This window comes from Oncorhynchus clarkii, chromosome 13 (genome assembly GCF_045791955.1).
Source record: "Oncorhynchus clarkii lewisi isolate Uvic-CL-2024 chromosome 13, UVic_Ocla_1.0, whole genome shotgun sequence".
Classification (NCBI taxonomy): Eukaryota; Metazoa; Chordata; class Actinopteri; order Salmoniformes; family Salmonidae; genus Oncorhynchus; species Oncorhynchus clarkii.
The window spans coordinates 6,731,860-6,745,201 of NC_092159.1; positions in this window are offsets into that span (position 1 = coordinate 6,731,860).

A 13,342-nucleotide genomic window follows, 5' to 3' on the forward strand; every position below is an offset into this window, starting at 1 on the left:
CTTCCCTCCAGGCCTGAGGGAACACACTTTCTAGTAGGCTTAAATTGAAAATATGGCAAATAGTGTCACACCCTGACCATAGTTTGCTTTGTATGTTTCTATGTTTTGGTTGGTCAGGGTGTTATCTGAGTGGGCATTCTATGTTGGATGTCTTGTTTGTCTATTTCTATGTCTGGCCTGATATGGTTCTCAATCAGAGGCAGGTGTTAGTCATTGTCTCTGATTGGGAACCATATTTAGGTAGCCTGTTTGGTGTTGGGGTTTGTGGGTGATTGTTCCTGTCTCTGTGTTTGCACCAGATAGGACTGTTTAGGTTTTCGCACATTTATTGTTTTGTTAGTTTATTCATGTATAGAGTCTATATTAAAGAAACATGAATAACCACCACGCTGCATTTTGGTCCGCCTCTACTTCACCCCAAGAGAACCGTTACAAATAGGAGTGGCAATATCGTCCGCTATTATCCTCAGTCATTTTCAATCTAAGTTGTCAGACCCCGGTGGCTTGTCATTGTTGATAGACAGCAATCAATTTTTCACCTCTTCCACATTCCCTTTACGGAATTCAAAATTAAAATGCTTGTCTTTCATAATTTGATCAGATATACTTAGATGTGTAGTGTCAGCGTTTGTTGCTGGAATGTCATGCCTAAGTTGGCTACTCTTGCCAATGAAAAAATCATTAAAGTAGTTGGCAATGTCAATCGGTTTTGTGATAAATCTGATTCAATGATGATTCCAAAAATGTCACTTAAGGTGCTCCATAGCTTTTTACTATCATTCTTTATGTAATTTATCTTTGTTTCAGTGTAGTATCTTCTTATTTTTATTCAGTTTAGTCACGTGATTTCTCAATTTGCAAGACGTTTACCAATCGGTTGCACAGCCAGACTTATTTGCCATTCCTTTTGCCTCAACCCTCATCATTTGTGACGCATCCTACATGTGCCGATGTCTTTCCTCTTTAGATACATATCTTATCTTTTACCACATGTCCATTTTTATCCAATGGAACGATGATGAACTAGTTCAGCATGTTACCACATGTCCATTATTATCCAATGGAACGATGATGAATTAGTTTTGCATGTTTCCAAACAGGGAAAGAGAAACCGTGGATAACTGCCATGATTAAAACAGTCATGAGATGTTCAGGGGTTATTTCAGGTCAGACTCACTAGATGGTGACTATAGTAGCTGCTGTTATTTGTCCTGTTTCACACTTGTCCAGATGTTTCTCACATATCCCAACACCCACAGAGAGCTGGAGTCTTTAGACAGGGTCAGACATTATCAACACCCACAGAGAGCTGGGGTCTTTAGACAGGGTCAGACAAAAAAAATCTAAATCAAATAGCTAATTGATCCATAGTATGACGTCTTAAAACAATTCCATATGTCAGCTTAGAGAGGCTTTGTAGATAACATCTAGACCATATACAAGTTGAACAGGGTAGAGACACAGCTTTGTAGATAACAACTAGACCATATACAAGTTGAACAGGGCAGAGTCACGGCTTTGTAGATAACAACTAGACCATATACAAGTTGAACAGGATAGAGACACAGCATTGTAGATAACAACTAGACCATATACAAGTTGAACAGGGTAGAGACACTGTCACGAAGTCGGCTCCTCTCCTTGTTCGGGCGGCGTTCAGCGGTCGACGTCACCGTCTTTCTAGCCATCGCCGCTCAACTTCTCATGTATCCATTTGTTTTGTCTTGTTCCCTGCCCACCTGCTTTTCATTCCCCAATCACACTGCATGGATTCATTCCTCTGTTCCCCCTCATGTCTTTTCATTCCCCAATCACACTGCATGGATTCATTCCTCTGTTCCCCCTCATGTCTTTTCATTCCCCAATCACACTGCATGGATTCATTCCTCTGTTCCCCCTCATGTCTTTTCATTCCCCAATCACACTGCATGGATTCATTCCTCTGTTCCCCCTCATGTCTTTTCATTCCCCAATCACACTGCATGGATTCATTCCTCTGTTCCCCCTCATGTCTTTTCATTCCCCAATCACACTGCATGGATTCATTCCTCTGTTCCCCCTCATGTCTTTTCATTCCCCAATCACACTGCATGGATTCATTCCTCTGTTCCCCCTCATGTCTTTTCATTCCCCAATCACACTGCATGGATTCATTCCTCTGTTCCCCCTCATGTCTTTTCATTCCCCAATCACACTGCATGGATTCATTCCTCTGTTCCCCCTCATGTCTTTTCATTCCCCAATCACACTGCATGGATTCATTCCTCTGTTCCCCCTCATGTCTTTTCATTCCCCAATCACACTGCATGGATTCATTCCTCTGTTCCCCCTCATGTCTTTTCATTCCCCAATCACACTGCATGGATTCATTCCTCTGTTCCCCCTCATGTCTTTTCATTCCCCAATCACACTGCATGGATTCATTCCTCTGTTCCCCCTCATGTCTTTTCATTCCCCAATCACACTGCATGGATTCATTCCTCTGTTCCCCCTCATGTCTTTTCATTCCCCAATCACACTGCATGTATTTATTCCTCTGTTCCCCCTCATGTCTTTGTGTGATATTGTTTGTTGTTACGTGTGTGTCGCATGAGGCTGGTTTGCGCCGGGTATGTGTTTACTTTTGTTTATTGTACCGGTGGTGAACTGTGGGCTTTATCGCTTTTCCTGTGCGAGAGAATAAAGTGCGCTTGTTATAACCCATCTCTACTCTCCTGCACCTGACTTCTTTTTACCAGTTGCACGCCCCTACAGACACAGCATTGTAGATAACCACTAGACCATATACAAGTTGAACAGGGCAGAGACACAGCTTTGTAGATAACATCTAGACCATATACAAGTTGAACAGGGCAGAGACACAGCTTTGTAGATAACATCTAGACCATATAAAAGTTGAACAGGGCAGAGACACGGTTTTATCTCTTCCCGGATTTGACTACAGGTGTGACCTGGAGTAGACTAAACACTGTAGCTGGTGTTGATGGAATGACTCCCTCTAGACTCACAGTCCTTCTCCTCAGGAGGTGCATTTCCAGTATGGTTGATCAATGTAGGCTGTGTAGCTGGATTCTATTTACCTGTGTACCAGTCAGGTTAACTTACAAAACATTTGCTTAGCTACCGGACACCAACGTGATCTGTTGAACAAAAAGGTGAAGTTTATGCTAAATGCTTTACTCTCTTGCATTTAAGAAGGATGTTTGTGTTGTGGGGGTACATTGTGGGTTTTTACAAAATGGCAGCCTATTCCCTTTATATGGCACTAGGGTACTGGTAGAAAGTAGTGCACTATTAAGGGAATCTGGTGCTATATGTGACGCATCCTACATGTGCCGATGTCTCTTTAGATACCTGTCTTATCTTTTACCACATGACCATTATTATCCAATGGAACAATGATGAACTATTTCTGTATGTTTCTAAACAGGCAAAGATAAACTGTAGATACAGTGGGGCAAAAAAGTATTTAGTCAGCCACCAATTGTGCAAGTTCTCCCACTTAAAAAGATGAGAGAGGCCTGTAATTTTCATCATAGGTACACTTCAACTATGACAGACAAAATTAGAAAAAAATCCATTCATTTGTAATGAATTTATTTGCAAATTATGGTAGAAAATAAGTATTTGGTCAGTAACAAAAGTTTAATAATACTTTGTTATATACCCTTTGTTGGCAATGACAAAGGTTAAAGTTTTTTAAAATTTTTACCCCTTTTTCTCCCCAATTTTTTGGTGTCCAATTGTTGTAGTAGCTACTATCTTGTCTCATCGCTACAACTCCCGTACGGGCTCGGGAGAGACGAAGATTGAAAGTCATGCGTCCTCCGATACACAACCCAACCTAGCCGCACTGCTTCTTAACACAGCGCGCATCCAACCCGGAAGCCAGCCGCACCAATGTGTCGGGGGAAACACCGTGCACCTGGCAACCTTGTTTAGCGCGCACTGCACCCGGCCCGCCACAGGAGTCGCTGGTGCACGATGAGACAAAGACATCCCTACCGACCAAGCCCTCCCTAACCCGGACGACGCTAGGCCAATTGTGCGTCGCCCCATGGACCTCCCGGTCGCGGCCGGTTACGACAGAGCCTGGGCGCTAACCCAGAGTCTCTGATGGCACAGCTGGCACTGCAGTACAGCGCCCTTAACCACTGCGCCACCCGGGAGGCCCCGTTTTCTGTAAGTCTTCACAAGGTTTTCACACACTGTTGCTGGTATTTTAGCCCATTCCTCCATGCAGATCTCCTCTAGAGCAGTGATGCTTTGGGGCTGTTGCTGGGCAACACAGACTTTCAACTCCCTCCAAAGATTTTCTATGGGGTTGAGATCTGGAGACTGGCTAGGCCACTCCAGGACCTTGAAATGCTTCTTACGAAGCCACTCCTTCGTTGCCTGGGCGGTGTGTTTGGGATCATTGTCATGCTGAAAGACCCAGCCACGTTTCATCTTCAATACCCTTGCTGATGAAAGGAGGTTTTCACTCAAAATCTCACGATACATGGCCCCATTCATTCTTTCCTTTACACGGATCAGTCGTCCTGGTCCCTTTGCAGCCCCAAAGCATGATGTTTCCACCCCTATGCTTCACAGTAGGTATGGTGTTCTTTGGATGCAACTCAGCATTCTTTGTCCTCCAAACAGGACGAGTTGAGTTTTTACCAAAAAGTTATATTTTGGTTTCATCTGACCATATGACATTCTCCCAATCTTCTTCTGGATCATCCAAATGCTCTCTAGCAAACTTCAGACGGGTCTGGACATGTACTGGCTTAAGCCAGGCGGCATAGTGTGTTACTGATGGAAGGCTTTGTTACTTTGGTCCCAGCTCTCTGCAGGTCATTCACTAGGTCCCCCTGTGTGGTTCTGGGATTTTTGCTCACCGTTCTTGTGATCATTTTGACCCCACGGGTTGAGATCTTGCGTGGAGCCCCAGATCGAGGGAGATTATCAGTGGTCTTGTATGTCTTCTATTTCCTAATAATTGCTCCCACAGTTGATTTCTTCAAACCAAGCTGCTTACCTATTGCAGATTCAGTCTTCCCAGCCTGGTGAAGGCCTACAATTTTGTTTCTGGTGTCCTTTGACAGCTCTTTGGTCTTGGCCATAGTGGAGTTTGGAGTGTGACTGTTTGAGGTTGTGGACAGGTGTCTTTTATACTGATAACAAGTTCAAACAGGTGCCATTAATACAGGTAACGAGTGGAGGACAGAGGAGCCTCTTAAAGAAGAAGTTACAGGTCTGTGAGAGCCAGAAATCTTGCTTGTTTGTAGGTGGCCAAATACTTATTTTCCACCATAATTTGCAAATAAATTAATTAAAAATCCTAAAATGTGATTTTCTGGATTTTCTTTTCTCATTTTGTCTGTCATAGTTGAAGTGTACCTATGATGAAAATTACAGGCCTCTCTCATCTTTTTAAGTGGGAGAACTTGCACAATTGGTGGCTGACTAAATACTTTTTTGCCCCACTGTAACTGCCATGATTAAAAACAGTCATGAGGGTTATTTCAGGTCAGGTTCACTAGCATGGTGACTATAGTAGCTGCTGTCATTTGTCCTATTTCACACTTGTACAGGTGTGAGTTGGACAAGTGTTTCTTGCAAATGTTTCACCTTGTCTGCTCCTGGAGTTGAACCAGCGACCTTTCGGTTACTGGCCCAATGCTCTGACCTCAGGTTGCCGTACAGAACAACACTAAGGTGTGTTATAGAGCAGTGCACTAGACAGCTGATGATGCCCGCAAGGCAATTTCCCCATTCACAGAGATCTCATTTATGGTAAATACATATGAATGTCTGCTGAAGTTGCATTGTCAGCTGTCTAGTGCTCTAGACCATGTCTTGTATTGAATCGCAGTCTGTGTGTCTGTACAGTGTTGGATTGAATCCCAGTCTGTGTGTCTGTACAGTATTGGATTGTATCCCAGCCTGTGTGTCTGTACAGTGTTGGATTGAATCCCAGTCTGTGTGTCTGTACAGTATTGGATTGTATCCCAGCCTGTGTGTCTGTACAGTATTGGATTGAATCCCAGCCTGTGTGTGCCTATAAAGTTGACCATAAATTTCTAATTTTGATATTGGAGTCTCTTCTGGTTCTAAAGTACAGTTGCATTCTAATATAATGGAACCCTTCCACTTTACAATGGGAGTGTAACAATGGAGCAGAACGTTCTGTTTTCTCTTTTCCAAACTGGTTGAATGGCTATTTAACCCTGTAACTCAGCAACACGTCTGGCTGATACTAACTCACAGTCCTGCTGACTTCAGTCTTGAAAGGCTCTTTTGATGTTGGCGACATGATGTGTTGATAATGAAGAGGGCTGTGTTTTTACTGGTTGTCTCTCCTCTTTGTCTCATTCCTATGTTTAGACACTGCTGACGCCTGACATATCTTATGACGCCTGGATAGGTATTTTAAGTATCAGCTAACCACATCATATGTTATTTTCCAGTTGATGACACAGTCAATGACTTGGCACGCAACCTTCGGTTGTTGCCACACACGGCCACACACAGCCTCGAGCGCCGCCACCTTCCATTACAACTGTTGTATTTTCAAATCCAAACAATGAGAGGTCTCAACCTCAGAGAAAAAAAAACATGAGACAGAATCAATCAATGCATCCGCTAAGTATCGGAGAGAATATTGCAAAGGCTTCTTGTCCAGACCAGTGAGTTACCGCTCTTCCTCGTTGTACAGTATACCACGGGGTTCGTGTCAGCCAGCCTACCTGCAATTTACAACAGGGGAGATAAATTGCACAGTAAACAAATGTAATTTGACTCCAACCAAATTTGACTCCATTTGGAAGACCCATTTGCGACCAAGGTTTAACTGATGTGTTGAGATGTTGCTTCAAAATATCCACATAATTTTCCCTCCTCATGGTGCCATCTATTTTGTGAAGTGCACCAGTCCCTCCTGCAGCAAAGCACCCCCACAACATGATGATGCCACCCCGGTTCTTCATGGTTGGGATGGTGTTCTTATGCTTGCAAGCCTCCCCCTTTTTCCTCCAAACATAACGATGGTCATTATGGCCAAACAGTTCTATTTTTGTTTCATCAGACCAGAGGACATTTCTCCAAAAAGTATGATCTTTGTCCCCATGTGCAGTTGCAAACCGTAGTCTGGCTTTTCTATGGTGGTTTTGGAGCAGTGGCTTCTTCCTTGCTGAGCGGCCTTTCAGGTTATGTTGATATAGGACTCGTTTTACTGTGTATATAGATACTTTTGTACCTGTTTCCTCCAGCATCTTCACAAGGTCCTTTGCTGTTTCTGGGATTGATTTGCACTTTTCGCACCAAAGTACGTTCATCTCAAGTAGACAGAACGAGTCTCCTTCCTGAGCCGTATGAAATACATCCACAGGTACACCTCCAATAGACTCAAATTATGTCAATTAGCCTATCAGAAGCTTCTAAAGCCATGACATCATTTTCTGGAATTTTCCAAGCTGTTTAAAGGCACAGTCAACTTAGTGTATGTAAACTTCTGACTCACTGGAATTGTGATACAGTGAATAAGTGAAATAATATGTTTGTAAACAATTGTTGGAAAAATTACTTGTGTCATGCACAAAGTAGATGTCCAAACCGACTTACAAAAACTAGTTTGTTAACAAGACATTTGTGAAGTGGTTGAAAAAAGTGTTTCAATGACTCCAACCTAAGTGTATGTAAACTTACGACTTCAACTGTATCTGCACATATGTGATTTTGGCTTTTGGCCCTGGGGCCCACTGTCAGATCTACTAGCTAAAACGTAATCGCTTTAACTGTCTTGAATGAGCCTCATGTCTCAGGTGAAGTCACTGCTCAGGGAAAGTTTGGGGACTTTACTTTTTAAAGGTCAAATAAGGGACATATTTTTTACATCTTCGTATATAGAAACTTACAAGCATTTCCCTGTGTCATTTACAGCCGCTGTATCCTGTGCACGTGATGAATAAACATTTGATTTGATTTATAGTAGACTATACTGCATATTTTTAACCGTTTAACATTTCCACGTCATTATCCCTACATAAACATATTTATCTGATCCATTCATTCATCAAATCCTTCATTTCATTGGATTAAGAAAAACTGTTATCATGAGATTATTGTGGTCACAGGTCACAAAGTGCAGTCATCATCATCAACACAACCATCATCATTGGACTGACTTATTTTAGTCTAAACCTGACTGATGCATTGAGAACAAACATTTACAACAGTAATTATTTCTCTAGAAAATATATTCAGTCTTTGGAGAAGACTGTTTAAACCTTAGCTACAGTGACGGTTTTCGTTAATTTAATAAAAAAATGTCATTGTGGGATGCATGCCAGCAAAGCCACTACACAACACAACACTAAACAATACATGAATTGCACTATAACGGTGACAAACGACGCCTACAATCTGTTAGGGCCTCCATACAGCTGTCCCAACAGCACCACTGCTACACCTGGCTATCAGCGGAGCCTTGTCTGGCAGTGAAACAGTTCATTCAGACTTATTTACTGCCTTTAAAAAAAACATGGCTGACTTGATGTAACAAATGTGTTTTCTAATGACAAATGAGACGTACAAACTATGGCATAAGGGGACGAGAAGCGGATAAGAGGCCATCCGTAATTCCGATTCAGACATTAATGAGCTATTTGTTCCGCACTTTTGTAATGTACAGCGACAGAATTCAGAACATGGGCCATTCTTACAGTGTTCTCCCTGTACACCAAGTCAGTACCGTAGGATAAATAAAGGGGGCATATAAGCAGACAATGAAAGCTCTTACAATATTCAATGATTACATTTCTCAAAAACAGGTTATAGGCTACATGTGCACCACCAAGTCAGAACAGTAGGCGAAATTAAGAGGTAAACATATACCTAATTATTAGGGTGAGGCACATGGGCTACTACAAGCTTACTACAAAACATGCATTTAGTATTACCTTCTTACCAACAGAATACACATCTCCCTGGCATATTACATCATTTATGCTGCAGCATACAAGACAATTTTGTATGCTTGAACAGTTGAACAGGAAGGTGGCGCGGCGATCCTTCATGGGCAAATTTTGTCATCAAAGTCTGGTATTCTCTGGATGTATGGTGCTTTCAAGACAACTGGGAACTCTGGAAAAATGTAATCATGATGACGTCAGTGATCTTCAGGTCGTAGCTCTAGAATGAGGTCCGAGTTCCCGATTTCCGAGTTGGACGAAAGATCAAAACCTATTTTCCCAGCTGTAGCTCTTTTTTTTTTTTTAGATCCCAGTTGTCACGAACTCACTAAAGTCAGATTTTGCAATTCTGAGTTAACATTTTTTTTTTCAGTTCTGCAAAAATCATGCTTCATTGACAGAATGGCAAATGTTGAATGTTTATAATTTTAAACTAAGAAAATAGACCCTTAATCTTAGACTTGGGAGCACACAGCCACTCCACTGAATATCAGTCTAAAGATTGCTTTGCAATGCTTGCAGTTACCACACTGATTCCTTCCAAACCACTCATTGTTGAATTTCCAACTTATTGTGTAATGTTTATGTCCAATGGCCGATGAGGACAGATACGTTTTAGCTATAACTTCTCTTCATTATTTATCTTCATATGACATGAATTAAAAAGGATTTGCCAGTAGATTGTCGACTTGATTCATGATGACTGCAAGCTAACTTTGAAAGTAAGATGTTGACATGATCAGTCCAATCAAAGCTACTGTAGATATAACGTGATTTGACTTCAGTTATCTGTGTCCAATGACCTTGACCCACCACCACAGAAAGCACTGAGCTAGGCTGAAACACCTGCATTTTGGAGCTGCCTTGCTCAAGAATATAAAAAAGAGACCATGTGTGCATGCTTTATTAACTCAATGATATATATATAGTTTGCAAAACTGGCAAGCCCCATGTAATTTTATTATTTTTATTTTTTGAAAAACATGTGGGGCTCAAAACAGGCGGGGCTCTGCCTAGTGTTTTCTCTTGTCCTACTCCTGGGAGAACCGTAGCAGAGTGGTCACCAGATCGAGTTCTCTCATCTCACGCAACATTTATTGGATGCCAGCCGCGGTTAAACCACAACGAAGAAAAAGGATGGGCTGGGCGGTTGGAAACGAAAGTTAACTGTAGCGCTCTTCTTCGGCTTGCTCGCTCGTCTGGAGTGTCTGAAAACGGACCCGTCCATGGTAAGAAATTGAGTTGAAGGAAAACTGAGTATGCTGTTATTTCATGGATAAATATATTATATCTGTAATAGGGTTGCCAACTGTCCCGAATTAGGCGGGATGTCCTTTATATTGGGCTAAATAGGTTTGTCCCATGCGGGACCGCCCTTGTCCCGTATATTCATGCCACCAAACATCCTAGTCAGATGCAAAATTGCGCAATTATGATCTCCTCTGCAAAAACTTGTAAATGAATGACAGATTTCTTGAGTTATCTTAGATTAATTATATTTTCAGTAAGTGTATACTGGCTACATCGTCTCAAAATGGAGTTGATGAGGGAAGTGAGGAATGGGAGAATGTCTCCAGACATCGTCTGGAGACGGGAGGAGGGGATATGGTCAAGTGGCCAGGTTCTCGGGCGGCCGGACATCACTAGTCGCAGGATTTCATCTGGAGAGAGAGGGAAGAAAGAAGTCAATGTGTAGGGTCTGAGTAGGACCAGTGGACTCAGTGGGCTGAGTGAAAGAGGAGCGGATATCATCAACTTTTTTTACAAAGTGATTGACAAAGTCATCCGCAGAGAGGGAGGAGAGAGCAGGAGGAGATGGAGGATTAAGGAGGGAGGAGAAAGTGGGAGAAGAGTTTCCCAGGGTTCGAGGCAGAAGCTTGACATTTATAGTGATAGAAAATGGCTTTAGCAGTGTATACAGAAGAAGAGAAGGTAGAGAGGAGAGAGGAAGGATAAGATAGGGAGATAGAGGAGAGATAATAATAATGTTACTTTATCTTGATCTCTTTCTTATTGTTATTATTATAATTATTATTGTTATCATCATTATAATAATAGGTAATGTCATTATCATTAGAAGGCTTAGTATAGCAGTCTTGTATAACCACCATCGAGCTGTAGGCCTAAGAGCGCATCCTGTTTAGTCTTAATACCATAACTTACCTATATTTCAATACTTATATAGGCTACTGTATCAATCAATTCGCTCATGTCATCACACAGCATACAAGTCATTTATGACTTGAAATGCAATTAATCATTTAAAGTTTTAAAATAAAATAAAGCAAACATCGAATAATTAGGTAAAAAATAAATAAAGTTCATTTTCGGAAATTGCATTCACGAATGAATGCGACTGTCTTTAGTCTTGGCTGCAATAAAAACGTAACAGCAGACTCTCTGGTATCCTGACACTTTATTTAGTGATGTTTACATTGTTCCAAATGGTCAGCACAATTAAAGATGTGAGATGTGTGAGTTATGGCAGTGAAAACAGGGTGTTGGTGAGAAAGAACCCTGCAGAGGAGTGTAAGAGATAAGAGACTAGTCAGACAGTCCACTATAAATCAACTTGGGGACATTTACTGCTGAGCATTTAGTACTAATTCTGTCTCTATGTTCAGGCCACCCGCTGTCCAGATGAGATCCTGATAATGGCAGAAATATGCAGAGAAGAAGAAGGAAAAGAGGAAGATGATGATGAAGAAGAATACAACAGAGAATCGTGTATGTAATCAGTCCAAAGGGTTGTGATATTGTCTACTGAAGTATCACCAGCTTTATTCATTTTAATATACTCCTCCACGTCATATTTTGCAAATAAATTCATTCAAAATCCTACAATGTGATTTTCTGGATTTTTTTTTCTAATTTTGTCTGTCATAGTTGAAGTGTACCTATGATGAAAATTACAGGTCTCTCATCTTTTTAAGTGGGAGAACTTGCACAATTGGTGGCTGACTAAATACTTTTTTGCCCCACTGTATATACTGTGTTTTATACCATCTACTGCACCTTGCCTGTGCCACTCGGCCATTGCTCATCCATATACTTATATGTACATATTCTCAGCCCAGGACCGAGTTTGGGAAACCCTGGTCTATTCTAAGCAGTAAGGTTAATAGAGTATAATGAACATTGTTTCCAGAGAAAAGTGATATATTCTTTGGTATCTGGAAGTGTGACCTGTCAGATTCAATTAAACTCTCATGTTCTGTGACAAAGTGACTTTTGAATTGCACTGAATTAAATTATACTTCTGTCACTTAAATTCTTATTCTACATCCTGTGCAGTGTTGCCAATTTAATTATAATTTCAACTCATGAGTTGAATGGGAGTCTATTCTAAAGTTCAGATTTGAGCACAACCCTGGTGTATAAAATATCATATAGTTTTTTCGATTGTATTATTCTATACTGAACAAAAATATAAACGCAACATGCAACAATTTCAACAAATTTACTGAGTCACAGTTCATATTAGGGAATCGGTCAATTTAAATAAATAAATTAAACTCTAATCTATGGATTTCACAATTTGGCAGGGATGCAGCCATGGGAGGGCATAGGCCCACCCACTTGGGAGCCAGGCCAAGCCAATCAGAATGAGTTTTTCACCACAAAAGGGCTTTATTACAGACAGAAATACTCCTGAGTTTGGATCATTTCTGGGATCTTTTATTTCAGTTCATGAAACATGGGAGCAACACTTTACATGTTGCATTTATGTTTCTGTTCAGTGTATTTTCACGTCAAAATTCATATCCACCCCAGAAACATGGTCATCAACTCACTTCATGCTACAAATGCTACAAATGCATCATTCATTCATTTACATTTATACTATCATAAATTTCTACAATTGCCCTGTCCGATGATAATAATATTAATGACAACAGATATGAATTGACCTGTCTGATGATAACACGACAACAGGTATGAATATACATATATACTCTCTCAGCATTGGAAACACATGTTAAGTAGATAAAGAATAAAAATTCAGAGAAAACATTACACTCACAGAAGTTCCAAAAGAATAAAGACATTTCAAATGTCATATTGTGTCTATTATCTCTCTCGCATTCCTCCCTCACAGCATCACATGCCCATGGCTCCTCCTCTTCCTCTTCACCCACATTACAGTGTAATGTCCTGCTGAACCACCAGGGGGCCCTAGAGATAGGGTTGCAAAATTGCTGAATATTTTAATAAATTCCCTAGTTTTCCCAAAATCACTGTTGGAGGATTCCCTGAATCAGGAGGGTATAATCAGAGATGTTATATCGACTTCGCAGCTAGATTAGAATGGTTTAACCATGGTCTCTTGACTTTCTCTCAGACCTATTTTGGTTTGTTGTCAGTTTGTCCACAAGAGGGCGACG